At 47.3% G+C, this 12,613-nt stretch overlaps 1 protein-coding gene across 3 annotated transcripts in view; it reads right to left on the bottom strand.

Moving 5' to 3' along the window:
- LOC143974657 (ceramide synthase 2-like) overlaps positions 1–11,705 on the bottom strand; it is a 236,647-nt gene extending 224,942 nt beyond the window's left edge. For 2 of the 3 annotated variants that reach the window (XM_077476265.1, XM_077476267.1), the window contains exon 1: positions 11,543–11,705. The gene's annotated coding sequence lies outside the window, so the exon portion shown is untranslated. The remainder of the gene's footprint in view (positions 1–11,542) is intronic. The other variant, XM_077476266.1, reaches the window with a different exon arrangement.
- Between the last annotated feature and the right edge of the window lie 908 nt (positions 11,706–12,613).

Genomic DNA, 12,613 nt, shown 5'->3' with positions numbered 1-12,613 from the left:
CTTGTTCCGATACGGTCAGTTGGTAGACATTAGGACCAACATATAAGGTCATGCTTCATTGGTACCAAACCCCGGAACTCCTCCACTCTATTTATCCATCAGCTGATTCCCGCTGTTGGCGTTGCAGTGAGTACGCTGTACCATATCTATTGGACTTGCCCACAGATCATCCCTTATTGGGAAACAGTTCAATCCTTACTACAAGCCGTTTGAGGCACAACTACCATTGGATCCCAAAATGTTCCTATTGGGCCTCCCTCCTACCTCATTCTCAAGATCCTCCAAAAAACTCCTAGCCTACGTGTTGATGGCCGGGTGATGCTTAATAGCCCTAAAATGGAAAAAAGGGAACACCCCTCACTGGTCAAACTGCATACCAGAATTAGGGACATCAAATGGATGGAATATATTACAGCCTCCCTAAATAATACCCTTGACAAGCATAACAAGATATGGGAACTTTGGGATAGGATGGAGGCCCCCAAACTGATACAGGGTGGATATCCCCTGTGGGGGTTGCGGGGGATCGGGGTCAGGTGGGCGTCCTTCTTTTTCTTATTCTCTACCTCTCTATCTATTACTTAATCTTCCGTTTGTCTTATGTCTGTCTATGCTAGTCCTCGTATCTTTACCTATTTTTCCACCTCCCCCCACCCCCCCTGCCATGTTAATCTAGGTCACATAATTATATATTGTTTGGATCAGCGGTATTACTCAGATCTTGAATCCCGCCTTAAATATGCCTAGGTGTTTATGTAATGTTTAAGTTTTTTGTTTTGTATTTTCCACGTTCCTGTTACATAACCTACTGAATTCTATGGGTGGGACTACATGTCTATGCAATTAAATTGATGTATAGGCGGATAGTTTGTTAAGAGCTGCACACCACGATGAGTAACTTTGCATGTGACAACCTGTTATCACTTATTGTATCTTTTAATTTCCCTGTATCTTTGTTGAAAATTTGAAAATCAATAAAATGTCAGTTTTCAAAAAAAATACTTAAAATAATAATAATAATACTTAAAATATAAAAAATACTTAATTACTTAATTTTTTAACATTTAATTATCTAGCATCCATGTGGTTACCACTGGCAACAAGTGAAAAACCTGAAAACACAATTATGTCTCCATACATTGTATGATTACACTAATGATGTGCTGCCCTGCCAACCCATCCAAAATTCAACATTCTGTGAAATAGATTTAAAGGGGTGCAGTTCTAAAAAAAAAAAATATATATATATGCATAGCTGTTTGTTTCATTGAAACAACGTGTAAAAGCCTTATGTGTGAATGTGTGACTGGCTAAAAATACAGCATTATGGCTCAGAAAGCATTGACTATCACAGAAAATAAGTATGCTCATCAGCTCCACCTAGTGGTCATAAGGTGTTATTTTCCCATATGCACGCATTTGATCTGCAGAGAATATAGCTTAAAAACAATTGATTTTTCCCCTATTTGCACACATTTACATGCAGGTTTGATGTATTTTTTATAAATACACCTCAAAGTGTATTCATAGACTAAACGTTGAATTTATTTTTTCAGTAGTACACGCGACTGGACTTTCTGGCAGACTAGGTCCGACGGAATCATTACGTGGGATAGTCCGATCAGACGGACCTAGAAATAGAACATGTTTCAAATCTGTCCGATAGACTCAATTCCTATCGGTAAAACTGTTCATCTGTATGCTGGTCCGATGGACCAAATACGACGCAAGGGAAGCTATTGGCTACTGGCTATTGAACTTCCTTTTCTAGTCCCGTCATCACGTTCAAAATGAATGGACTTTAGTCCGTTCTTGTGTGGGCAAGTCCGTTTGTTCTGGAAAGTCCATTGGAACTCCGCCGAAAGTCCGTTGGGAAGACCGTCGGACCTTTTCTGTTGGAAAGTCCGGTCGTGTATACGCGGTATTAGAGAAGGTTAAACACCCTCTGTGTCCTGCTAGTGAGATTTCCCTTCACTTGTATGAAAGATACAAAAGGAAGCGGGAGAAAACCTTTCTCAACTAAGTGAACTCCGAATGCCCCGTACACACGATCGGAAATTCCACCAGCAAAAGTCCGATGTGAGCTTTTGGTCGGAAATTCAGACCGTGTGTATGCTCCATCGGACTTTTGCTGGCGGAATTTCTGCCAGTAAAAGATTGAGATCAGGTTCTTTATTTTTCCTACGGAAAACGTTCCGATCGGAATTTCCGATCGTCTGTAGCAATTCCGATGCGCAAAATTCCTAAGCATGCTCGGAAGCATTGAACTTCATTTGTTCGGCTCATCGTAGTGTTGTACCTCACCGCTAGGGATGAGCAGAACACCCCCCGGTTCGGTTCGCACCAGAACTTTCGAACGGACCCCAAATTCGTACGAACTTTAGAACCCCATTGAAGTCTATAGGACTCGAACGTTCATAATTAAAAGTGCTAATTTTAACGGCTAATATGCAAGATACTGTCCTAAAAAGGGTTTGGGGACCTGGCTCCTGCCCCAGGGGACATGGGTCAATGCCTAAAATGTTTTTAAAAATTGCCGTTTTGGCAGGAGCACTGATTTTAATGACGATTAAAGTGAAAAAAAAGTGAAATATTCCTTTAAATATCATGCCTGGGGGGTGTCTGTAGTATGCCTGTGAAGTGCCACGTGTTTCCCGTGTTTAGAACAGTCCCTGCACAAAATGACATTTAACGCAAATAACATCATTTTAAACTGCTTGCGGTTTTAATGTTATATCTGGTTCCTGCAATATGGTTGAAAATCATTGAGAAAAATGGCATGGGTAGCCCTCCCTGCCCATTACCAGCCTCTTTGGGTCTTGTACGCATATTAAGGGGAACCCCGTATCCATATTAAAAAAAGGAAATACGTGTGGCCCCCAGGCCCTATATACTCGGAACAGCAGTATACAGGCGGTGCAAACAAGACAGGGACTGTGTAGGTTTGTTGTGTTAAGTAGAATCTGTTTGTAATTTTCAACTGGTACATTTTTAAAGTGTAGCTCCAGTCAAAAAAAATATTTTTAAGCTTTTTGGAAAACATAGGGAAGGGTTATCACCCCTGTATAATTTGTTTTGTCGTCCATCTTTTTTTTTCATCTCACTTGCTGTTGTCTCCTTCCGTTTGCAAGTAGGAGATGTTTGTAAGTTGGATGTCTGAAAGTAGGGGCCTGCGTTATATGCTCTAAAGAAATGGCGGAACAAGGTGTTGGTTTTGCTACAACATTATAAGCCCTCAAAGTGACTCTTGGTGGGCGCTGGAGCGCCCTGCTGTGAACGATTATATCAAGAATTGTAATTACATGCCATTGTTGAACAGTGGTTGAAAAATTGACCTTTGGTGGTTGTGGTGCTGGTGCCACAACACTATAAGTCCTCACAGTTAACCTGGGTGGGCACAGGAACGGGCCCTCCTGTGAAATATTATATCAAGAATTGTAATTACATGTCCCTGTTAAACAGGGGCAGAAAAATTGGGCCTTAGGCACTGGTGCTGGTGCCACGACACTGCAACCTCTCACATATACTCTAGTTTTAGTGCAGGAATTAGCCCTGCTGCAAAGCATTGCATCAAAAATTGTAATTAAACGCCCCTGTTAAACAGGGGCAGAAAAATTGGGCCTTAGGCACTGGTGCTGGTGCCACGACACTGCAACCTCTCCCATATACTCTAGTTTTAGTGCAGGAATTAGCCCTGCTGCAAAGCATTGCATCAAAAATTGTAATTAAACGCCCCTGTTAAACAGGGGCAGAAAAATTGGGCTGATGGCATCACCCAGAACCAGAAATGTTCTTCCAACATATCAGCGGAGGAGGAAGAGGATAGACAATCAACATAACAGGACAGTCACTCAGCATCAGCATAGGCAGTCTTGAAGGGATGTGATATTTAAATAAAAATTATTACCTTGGGGCTGTGGACTAAAAAATTGTCTGAAAGCATCAGTCAGACGGCCACCTTCTCCACCGCTCCTTCTGACCGATGCCTCAGCAACACGTTGTCCAGGACCAGGAGTTTGTAACCTCCCAGTCTCTGGGAACGCGTTGCACAGACCTTTCTGCAAGGCCTCCCGGAGATGTCTCATCCTCTGCTCCCTCTGCGATGGCAAGATAAGGTCGACAACCTTACCCTTGTACCGTGGATCAAGGAGAGTGGCCAGCCAGTAATGGTCCCTCTCCTTGATCCGAAGAATACGAGGATCCTTCCGCAGGCTTTGCAGGATCAGGGAGGCCATGCAGCGTAGGTTAGCTGAGGCATTCGGTCCGGAGTCCTCTGGGTCACTGAGGAAAACATGATCCGCAGCTACCTCCTCCCAGCCACGTACAAGTCCACGGGTCTCTTGGGACTGTAAATCATCTCTACAAGACTGCTGCTGCTGCTGATGCTGAGTGCCAGCCTCCACCTCCATGCTGACACAATCATCCTCCTCCTCCTCTTCCTCCTCCTCATCCTCTTCCTGTGTGATGGGTGGCACAGCAGGAACACTGTCTGGATAAAGGGGGCCTTGAGAGGCAAGGAAGTCCTCCTCTTCCTGCTTCTGTTCTGCCTCAAGTGCCCTGTCCATTATTCCACGCAGCGTATGCTCCAAGAGGTGGACAAGAGGTACAGTGTCACTGATGCATGCACTGTCACTGCTCACCATCCTTGTGGCCTCCTCAAATGGTGACAGGACAGTGCATGCATCCCAGATCATGCCCCACTGGCGTGGTGAGAAAAAACCGAGCTCCCCTGACCCTGTCCTGGTGCCGTAGTCGCACAGGTACTCATTGATGGCCCTCTGCTGCGTGTGCAGCCGCTGCAGCATGGCCAACGTTGAGTTCCACCTGGTGGGCATGTCACATATAAGGCGGTTCTTGGGCAGGTTCAACTCCTTATGGAGCTCAGCCAGCCGAGCACAGGCATTAAATGATTGGCGGAAATGTACACAGACTTTCCTGGCCTGCTTCAGGACAACCTGTAAGCCCGGGTACCTGCCCAAGAACGGCTGCACCACCAGGTTAAGGACGTGAGCTACACAGGGCACATGGGTCAGTTGTCCCTGTCGGAGGGCGGAGAGGAGGTTGGTGCCATTGTCGCAAACCACCATTCCTGGCTTAAGCTGGCGTGGCGTCAACCACCTCTCGGCCTGCCCCTGCAGAGCTGACAAAACATCTGCCCCAGTGTGGCTCCTGTCCCCCAAACAAACCAGCGCAAGCACGGCATGGCATCGTTTTGCCTGCGTACTTCCATAGCCCCTGGAACGCCTATGGAGCACCGCTGGTTCTGAGGACAGAGCACTGGAAGAGGCCATGGAGGAAGAAGAAGAGGAGGGGGTGGAGGAGAGAGGTGTGTCACAACCAATAGTAGCATTTTGGAGGCGTGGTAGCGGAACAACCTCCAACACTACTGCACCTTGTCCTGCATCCTTCCCAGCTGCCAGAAGAGTGACCCAATGGGCCATGAAAGACAGGTAACGTCCCTGTCCATGCCTGCTGGACCATGAGTCAGCGGTAATATGCACCTTAACGCTGACCGCCCTGTCCAGCGAGGCAAGGACATTGCCTTCCACATGCTGGTAGAGAGCCGGAATGGCCTTCCATGAGAAAAAGTGCCGTTTGGGGACCTGCCACTGAGGAACCGCACATTGTACAAACTCATGGAAGGGGGCCGAGTCTACCAACTGAAAAGGCAGCAGTTGAAGTGCTAGCAATTTAGCCAAGCTAGCATTCAACCGCTGGGCATGTGGATGGCTGGGAGTGAACTTCTTTCGCCGGTCCAGCAGCTGGGGCAGGGACATTTGCCTGCTATAATCGGACGTGGGTGTACTGCTAGCAGAGTGCCCGGAAGCACTTGGCTGTGACACACCTAATTCTACACCTTCATTCCTCTCAGAGCAGGTTTCAGAGAGGACTGAAGGTCTAGTGGGGTTGGAGATCCCAGCTGATGAGGAGCAAGGAGAGGTCCACTTTGTTCTTTGGTGTGGGTCTTTGAGGTACGCTTGCCAACGAGCTGTATGGCAGGTCAACAAATGTCTGGTCAAGCATGTGGTGCCCAAGCAGCTAATGTTTTGGCCACGCGAGATACGCTTGAGACATATGTTGCAAATAGCAGCTGTGCGATCTGATGCACTCGTCTCAAAAAAGGCCCACACCAAAGAACTTTTAGAATTCAGTCGGTGTGCTGCCCCTAAGCTGGCCCCCGGAGGGCATCCTGCCTCGTTGGACATATGCCTCCTCCTCCTCTTCCTCTCTCCTACCAGGCACCCACGTGGAGTCAGTGCCCTCATCATCCCCTCCCTCTTCATCACTGGAGCAAACCTGGCAGTATGCTGCAGCTTGTGGAACATGACTGCCAGATTGCTGTCCTTCTTGAGCATCCCCTCTCTCTGCATTCACGCTACTGCCTTCCTCTAGCTGAGTATCATCATCAGAGCCTACAAAACACTGGGCATCCTCCTGGAGCATGTACCCAACTCTGTGCTCAAAGAGTTCAGGAGACTCCTCAGGAGGACGTGGTGGGTCTAGGGAAGGAGTCACTGATGATGACATTGAGAGGAGGGAAGACGATGCGTTAGCAGCTGCTTTGCTAGTACCCTGAGACTGGGTGAGAGAGGATGAGGAGGATGAAGAGGGCTTGGTCATCCACTCTACCAAGTCATTGGTATGTTGCGGCTCAACATGTCCAGCTGCCGAAAAGAAGGACAAGCGTGTCCCATGGCCACGTGCTGATGATGACGATGCACCGCGTCCACGACCAGCACTGTTGTCTCTAGACACAGAGCCTGCTTTCCCTCTTTTATCGGCTCGCGCCTGTCTGCCTCTCCTTGCTGGCCTTCCAGACATGGTAATGGCCTGAAGGGAGTTGGGAAAAACAGCAATTGGGTAGTGTATATTGTGCTGGAGGCACACACAACTTCCAATAACTCCTGCAGATGGCAGATGGCTCAAATAGAGTAGAGCTATGTAGGTGGATATAGCGGTGTATACTGGGTTCAAAGCACGCAGACAGCATGCACAAGCTCCTACCGCTGACTGCAAGCTCTATTTAAAACGAGCAAGATAGTTTGCTATATAGGTGGATATAGCGGTGTGTACTGGGTTCAGAGCACGCAGACAGCACGCACAAGCTCCTAACACTGACTGCAAGCTCTATTATAAAAGATAGATATATCGCTAGCTATATAGGTGAATATAGCGGTGTATACTGCGGTCAGGGCACGCAGACAACAACCACTACAGAAGAGCAAGAACGAAAATCGGCCGATAACGATTGGTGTATACTGTGTTGAAGGTACACAGAACACCCACTAACTGCTTCAGACGCCAACACACTACACATATTATTATTATATAATGTGGGGCGTGTACTACACAGCCTGAGCTATGATTGGCCACAGGCATCCTGCCTGTGGCCAATCATGGCTCTCCTCGCTCCCAGCGCTGTGATTGGCCAAACATGCGGGGTCACAGTGCATGCTTGGCCAATCATGAGCCAGCAATGCACTGCGCCATCGCAGTGCATTGTGGGCCGTGAGCGCCACACGAATTTGGCGCGAACGGCCCATAACGTTCGGAATTCGCCGAACGGGCGAACAGCCGATGTTCGAGTCGAACATATGTTCGACTCGAACACGAAGCTCATCCCTACTCACCGCATTCTTGACGCTCGAAAGTTCAGAGAACTTTTGTGTGACCGTGTCTATGCAAGGCAAGCTTGAGCGGAATTCCGTCGGAAAAACCATCATAGCTTTTTCTGACGGAAATTCCACTCGTGTGTACGCGCCATTAGTTGTCACCAAAATAGGCATCCCTATTATAAAATATTCCTTTTCCAGCATCAACCCAAAACATGGGATTTTCCCTCAATTTCAGTCCTGGTGACAGTGGTCACTAGGACAAATGGAGAGAGCGTGAATCTCTTCAGTGGGGAGCTGGACAGCAATGAAAACTTGACAGAGGTTCTAACCTGTGTAACTCGCATCAAAGTCGGACTAAGTAGAACAGGGACTACTTTGAAGAAAAAGATATGAACTGTACTCATTGGAAATCATGGGGTACGACTTGTCATGCGACTTTGCATTCCCAATTCTTAGCACAAGTTGCACAAATGTGAAAGGTGCCTCACACTTGTACAACTTCAGTTGTGCCGACTTTGGAGTGCAACATGGAGCAAGTTTGGATGGGTTCAACTTGGATATGACTTTGACCAGTGATATTGGACAACTGTTGCACACAAGTTGCATTATATAACATTCAGGTACGACTTTAATGCAACTTCTGAGGGTTAACATTGACATCCTGATGGCCCTCAAGTTGCATGAAAGTCGGACCAAAGTAGTGCATAAACTACTTTGAAGTTCCTGCAACTTTAGGTCGCCCATATATGAATGGTTATCATTGGAAAACATGGGGAATGACTTGTTATGCAACTTTGATGTCCAAAGTTGTATGACAAGTTGCACGAGTGTGAATGGAGCCTAAAAAAGAAAATGAATGCAGCCATCACATCTAAGAATTGGTAAGCTGCAATATAATAAATGTTTGCTTTTGGGTTTAATACTGCTTGGCCCCTTTCACACTTAGAGGACTTGTCCTGCGACTTGGGACTCCAAAGTTGCACGACAAGTCGTTCCCCGTTATTTCCAATGATAACCATTTATATATGTGCGACTTAAAGTCCTGCCGACTTCAAAGTGTCCCTCTGTACTAATTTGGTCCGACTTTCCTGCGAGTTGAAGTTCATAGACCTCAAGTTTACACAGGCATTCCCTGAAATTGCAGCAAAATCGCATCAAAATAGCGGCTGCAAAATTGTGATAAAATGACACGACTTTTAAGTCCTGGAAGTCTAAAAAGGGGAAAATTTTACAATCATTGGGTCTAAAGACTTGTTCACATGGGGGGGTGGTAAAAAATATGTCTGAGCTGAAGTTTTTCTACCCCCCTTAAGCTGCAAAAGCATTGGATGGAGTTGTACACATTCCGCAGCTCCCTGCTTTTTTCTTTGTGGCTGAGGCAAAAATGATACCCCCTGTCTTGCTTGGCGGGCAGTACCGCAGCTAAACGTGACAACTTCAAACAAGTGGGGCTGTGCCGCAATGCAGGTGGTTGCAGGATGCTGGTGAGGGTTTTAGGAGGCAACATATCTGCCTCCCAGCTGCATCAACCGTTGTCTGAAAAGCGATACACTGCAGATTACTTTTGAGAGGGGCAGCGAGGGCTACTGCCTGTGTGAATGAGCCCTAAAGGGCTGAACAGCAGAATAGTATTGAGTGTTCCTAAGCTCAGGTTCACACTGAATGCGGGTTTGAAATTAGGAGAGTTCAGCTGAACTTCCACAATTTCAAAACCAGCATTTCAGTCCAACTCCGGGGGGCGATTTGAGAGACACCTGTGGGGGTTCATGCACAGAGGCAGGGGCGTTGATAGGTGGCACAAAAAACAGGGGCTTCAGCTCGAAGTCCGGGCCCAGCACCGAGGGGGCGGGGGTAGTACTTACCTGATGCGCGCTGATCTGCCTGACATACACTGGCCTATCTGACACAAACTGACTTACACTGACCTACCTAACACATACTGACCTACCTGACACACACTGACTTACCTGACACACATTGACCGAGCTGACCTACACTGACTTACCTGACACACACTGACCTACCTTACATACACTGACTTACCTGACCCACACGGACCTACCTTACATACACTGACTTACCTACCTGACATACACTGACCTACTTGAGCCACACTGACCTACTTAACATACACTGACCTACCTGACCCACTTGACATACACTGACCTACCTGACACACACTGACCTACCTGACATACACCGACCTACTTGACACACACTGACCTACCTGACACACACTGACCTACTTGACATACACTGACCTACCTGACACACACTGACCTACTTGACATACACTGACCTACCTGACACACACTGACCTACTTGACACACACTGACCTACCTGACACACACTGACCTACCTGACATACACTGACCTACCCGACCAGACTTCAGGTGTCCTCCTACACTCAGTGGCATGTCATCACACAGTAGAGTAGACTCCAGGCAGCCAAAGCCATGATGAGGAGAGGAGGGCACCAAGTGGGGTTGGGATCTTCTGACAGTGGTGCGACGGCCGCATTGCAATTCCCACCTTCTGGAGCCTGCAGCACCTATGATGGATGGCATTGGACTGGTGGGACATTGATCTGCACTGCAGGCTCCAGAAGGCGGGACCTGCTATTACACTTGGCTGCACTCGGGATCAGATTGGTCCCCGCTCAAGGCTAATAATAGAACCGTGCCCACCTGAGACCTGGGGCTTTTTGGGGACCCACTTGGGGCTTCAGCCACTGTCAGCCCCCCCCCCCCCCCCCCCCCCGCCGATGTCCCTGCACAGAGGTCTATTGAAATCCCCCCCCCCCCCAGTCACCAAAAGCATACCTTCCAACATTTTGAGATGGGAATGAGGGACACCTATTAGAAAATGTATGTAGGCATAGGACATACCTCCTGCCACACCCCTTAAAGGGGAAATAACCCCAAAAAGATGGTTAATTAAATCCAAGTGTTTTTTTTAGCACTAGTATTCCTTTAAATTGGCTTTTAAAATTTGCAAATGCAACCATTTAGAAATTGGATGAAAGGTTTAGCACTGGGAAACACTTTTTGATAGATAAAAAGTGCATTTTATATACAGCAATATAGATCAGACCAAAATGAGGGACAGAGGGACATTGCTCTAAATCAGGGACAGTCCCTCCAAATCAGGGACAGTTGAGAGGTATGCCAAAATTAGTGCAGGATCTGCTTTCGGGAATGGGTACAACATGACGGTGCCATTGCCGGCAATAGGCTCCGATTTGGCACGTCCAATGGACCCGGTGGGAAGGTTGGAGGTCCTCATTAGCACTCACAGAGCACTTTCAGCTTGCTGGAAATGATCGGTACAAACATTTGCTGATGAGTTCTTTTCTATGGAGAAGATAGACCACATATGTATTGTGAATATGTGCATTGCCTGGATCAGAAAGAAATGCCAGGTGCCTGTGCGTACAGCTAGATGAAGTATATCGGTCTCATCATCACTTTTAATGACAGGTCGAACGTTTATACAAATCTCATACCCTAATAATTTACCCGACATGTCTGTTGTCTTCACTTCTCTGGTTAGCAGTCATTAGATTTCTTTTTAACTACAGCTTTCAGCAACAAATACTAACCTGCTCCAATATTATCTGGGCTTCTTATGATTTATGACTGCTTGCAAGTGATTCTAGAATACATTACGGCAAACATGAAGACAGAAAGTCAAAGTACAAGTTGTGGTCACAGTACATAAAAGTGACAATTGTGTAGTGACAAGCCCAGCATATGACTCCAGTACAGGTCCCATCCATCCAATGCTGGTGCAGTAAGCCCCAAATCTGGTCCAGCCCATCCCTCACCTCGCTGCCTTAGGGGGACCGTATCCACCAAGCACCCACATCCCAACACACCATTTCATTCCACACATAAGTTCATCATCTTACAGGGGGGTCTCTCACCTTACGCAGCTGCGAATGGAGCAAGAAGGGAGGAGAGTGAGGAGGAGAGGAGTGCCCAGAGAAGCTCAGCCAAATGTCAGAGGACATAAAACCAATCCCTCTGCAGGGAAGTGCCAGAAAGGAGATGTCGGGGACAGACCAGGGTAGGAGCCAGCAAAGGTGGGGTTAAGTGGGAGGGGAGGGCAGACTGTACAATTGGGAAGGAGGAGAGCCAGAGGAGGGAGGGGCTGTGTGACAGGGACAAGTGAAGGAGAGAAGTACTGCTGGAACCACACAGCATAATACGATGTTACTCCAAACGCTGGATCCCCTATACATCCGAACACTACAGTGTTTTATGCCACATTCCTGTACATCTGAGCAGTGTGATATGCTGGATCCCCTGTACCTCTGAGCAGTGTAATATACTGGATCCCCTGTACCTCTGAGCAGTGTGATATGCTGGATCCCCTGTACCTATGAGCAGTGTAATATACTGGATCCCCTCTACCTATGAGCAGTGTGATATACTGGATCCCCTGTACCTATGAGCAGTGTGATATACTGGATCCCCTGTACCTCTGAGCAGTGTGATATACCGGATCCCCTGTACCTATGAGCAGTGTGATCTACTGGATCCCCTGTACCTAAGAGTAGTGTGATCTACTGGATCCCATGTGACTAAGAGCAGTGTGATATACTGGATCCCCTGTACATCTGAGCAGTGTGATATACTGGATCCTCTGTACCTCTGAACAGTGTGATATACTGGATCCCCTGTAACTAAGAGGAGTGTGATATACTGGATCCCCTGTACCTATGAGCAGTGTGATATACCGGATCCCCTGTACCTATGAGCAGTGTGATATACTGGATCCCCTGTACCTATGAGCAGTGTGATATACTGCATCCCCTGTACCTATGAGCAGTGTGATATACTGGATCCCCTGTACCTATGAGCAGTGTGATATACTGCATCCCCTGTACCTATGAGCAGTGTGATATACTGGATCCCCTGTACCTCTGAGCAGTGTGATATACCGGATCCCCTGTACCTATGAGCAGTGTGATCTACTGGATCCCCTGTACCTA

Source organism: Lithobates pipiens, unplaced genomic scaffold (assembly GCF_037356315.1).
Source record: "Lithobates pipiens isolate NorthernLeopardFrog02 unplaced genomic scaffold, aLitPip1_a1.2 Scaffold_13, whole genome shotgun sequence".
Lineage (NCBI taxonomy): Eukaryota > Metazoa > Chordata > Amphibia > Anura > Ranidae > Lithobates > Lithobates pipiens.
The sequence above is the reverse complement of the archived record's forward strand: the minus strand, read 5'-3'. Positions and strand labels throughout refer to the sequence as shown.